Source organism: Mauremys mutica, chromosome 12 (genome assembly GCF_020497125.1).
Source record: "Mauremys mutica isolate MM-2020 ecotype Southern chromosome 12, ASM2049712v1, whole genome shotgun sequence".
NCBI classification, from domain to species: Eukaryota; Metazoa; Chordata; order Testudines; family Geoemydidae; genus Mauremys; species Mauremys mutica.
In genome coordinates this window covers 35,507,604-35,510,462 of record NC_059083.1, presented here as the reverse complement: position 1 = coordinate 35,510,462, position 2,859 = coordinate 35,507,604, and positions in this window count along the sequence as shown.

Genomic DNA, 2,859 nt, shown 5'->3' with positions numbered 1-2,859 from the left:
GGCAGGGACAGCTGGAGAGAAGGGTGGAGTGGAGGAGAGAAGGGACTCACTAGGCAGCAGCATGTGGTGGGAGCCTTGGGGAAGGGGTGGAGCAGGGAGGGGAAGAGGCAGAGTGTACGTGGGGCCACAATGGCCCAGGCATCCAGTGGTGGGATGGCGGTGGCTGTGCCAGGGGAGACTTAGGCTCCCATTTATATAGTTTTATCAGGGACCCCGGTCTGTACAGGAGAATGGAAACATGAGAAACCTGAACAACAAATCCTTTCAGGTACTACAGTGACATTTCCAAATTGCAATATTTTGCGTTTTGGCCAAAATATTTCATTATTCAATTTTTCACTGAAAAATTGAAGTATCCGGGGTGTGTGTGTGTGTGTTCTCACCATTTCTACCTCTCGAAAGAGATTTTCATGAGAAATGCATAAGCTAATTTGATTTTTGAAGTGAACATAAAAATACAAGAACTGCCAATGGTCCAACTAGCCCAGGATCCTGTCTTCCGACAGTGGCTAATGCCAGGTGCCCCAGAGGGAATAAACAGAACAGGTTATCATCCAGTGATCCATCCCCTGTCACCCATTCCCAGTTTCTGTCAAACAGAGGCTAGCACCATCCCTGACCATCCAGGCTAATAGCCATTGATGGACCTATCATCCAGTCACTTATCTAGTTCTTTTTTGAACCCTGTTATGGTCTTGGCCTTCACAACATTATCTGGCAAAGAGTTCTGCACATTGTGTATTGTATGAAGAAATACTTTCTTTTGTTTGCTTTAAACCTGATGCCTAGTAACTTCATTGGTGAACCTCAGTTCTTGTGTTACGAGAAGGAGTAAATAACACTTCCTCATTTATTTTCTCCACACCAGTCATGATTTTATAGACCTCTATCATATCCACCTTAGTCATCTCTTTTCCAAGCTGAAAAGTCCCAGTCTTATTAATCTCTCCTCATACGACAGCCGTTCCATACCCCGAATAATTTCTGTTGCCCTTTTCTGTATTTTTTCCAATTCCAATCAATCTTTTTTGAGATGCGGTGACCAGTTCTGCATACAGTGTAGTTACTGGACAGGATTCTATGGCTGTCTCACTGATGGAGGTGCAAAGGTGTAGCTAGAGATGTGGATATAGGAGTTGAGTCACAGGTCTTTAGATGTTGCTGTCTATGTGGCTAGCGTGCTGGATATGTCTAGTAACACGTATAAGGAGTTGGTGCTTTGCACTGGAGCAGGTCAGGAACCAGAATGTCCATTTTGAGGGAAATTCCATTTTTATTTTTTCTACAGAATCAGAATGAAGAAAACCCTCCCTGAAACCCCAAATAAATATTAATAATTTGGGTTGAACTGAAATGTTTCATTTCAGTAAAAGTGTACAGTTCTAGTCTGATTTTGACTTTTTCATTGTATATTATAATTGGCAATGTCATGTAAAATAACCTTTGAGGCAAAGTCGTTTCAAACTGAAAAACCAGAAGGGAACATTTTAAACTTGTGACCCGGGGTGCCTAGGGCAGCCCACGGTGAAAATGCCAAGGTTAGGGCAGGTTGCAAAAGGAGAGCAGATTTTCCCATAACTGGTGGTTAACACTGAAGTTAGACTCACCCACCTGTCACAAACTGTGCTCCTGATCCCCCCGACTGGTTAGCAAGAAGCTGAAAAAATGAAATCACAGAGCTCCCTTCATTGCACTCCAGTTCTCTGCTCCCAATCAGCACCTAGGTGCAGTACAGTGAGAGGTTATTTGAAACTGCTCACAATACAAAATGTTCTTCTGACCCCAGAGGGTCAGTCACATTGCCAGGTCAGTATTAGTTTGGATCTTACCCAAAATACCAGGCTGCCAGCCAATCCCCTAGTGTGTAAAACTAAAGGTTTATTAGAAAAGGAAAGAACAAGGAGAGAGCTGTTAAATGGTAACGCAATCAGGTACATATGGAAGAGTTCAAAGTCCATATATCAGGTTCTTAGCAGTTGATGAGTTTGTTGTCTCGAGAGTCCCTCTGGAACACATCCACAGCTTGGAGGATCATTCAGTCCTTTGTTCGGAGCTTCAGTTTGTAGAGAAGTTGCTCCAGAGGCAGGAAGCAGGATTATTGATGAAAAATGGAGATGACACAGCTGCTTTTTATATTATTTTTGCCAAGTGGCTTGTACTTCCTGTGTCCCAAACACAAGCTTCACAGCACATGGCCTTAGAGTTCTGTCCATAGGCATGCCCCCTACATGTCTTGCTGACTCATCAGGTGTAGCCCCTTGATTCTTTCAATGTATCTGTTGTACAGCTGATGGCCCTTGATGGACCATCCAACAGGCTAACTAGTGCTGATACCAATCTGTCTGGGGGTGTCACCCAGATACACAGCACAAGTTTGAAATACAGATACACCACACATATTCCTAACTCTTGATACAAAGATGATACAAGCATATAAACATGATTTTCATTGATACCTTACAGGGTTTATCTGATAAGATTCGTTGCACTTTGATAATTTTTGTATCAATAATATCGTAAAATGTCCCAAATATTCCATACAGTGTTACAAACCTTATTGAAATTCTTCACTGAAAAAAATCATCCAAGTAGACACATTCCCATGGAAAGTTTTGATTTCCACAAAATGGCATTTTCTGACAGACAAATTGTTCCATGAGAAATTTTTTTCACCAGCTCTAATTTTTACAAGCAAGTGACTAAAGAACAGGGCAGGCTGCATGGCAGTGGGCTATCTGCAACATTTTGGAGGAGTTAATGTCAATTTGGACTCATCACTAGGGCCCTATCACATTCAGGGTCCATTTTGGTCAATTTCACGACCATAGGTATGGTCAGAGGTCGGCTGTGTGTGTATTT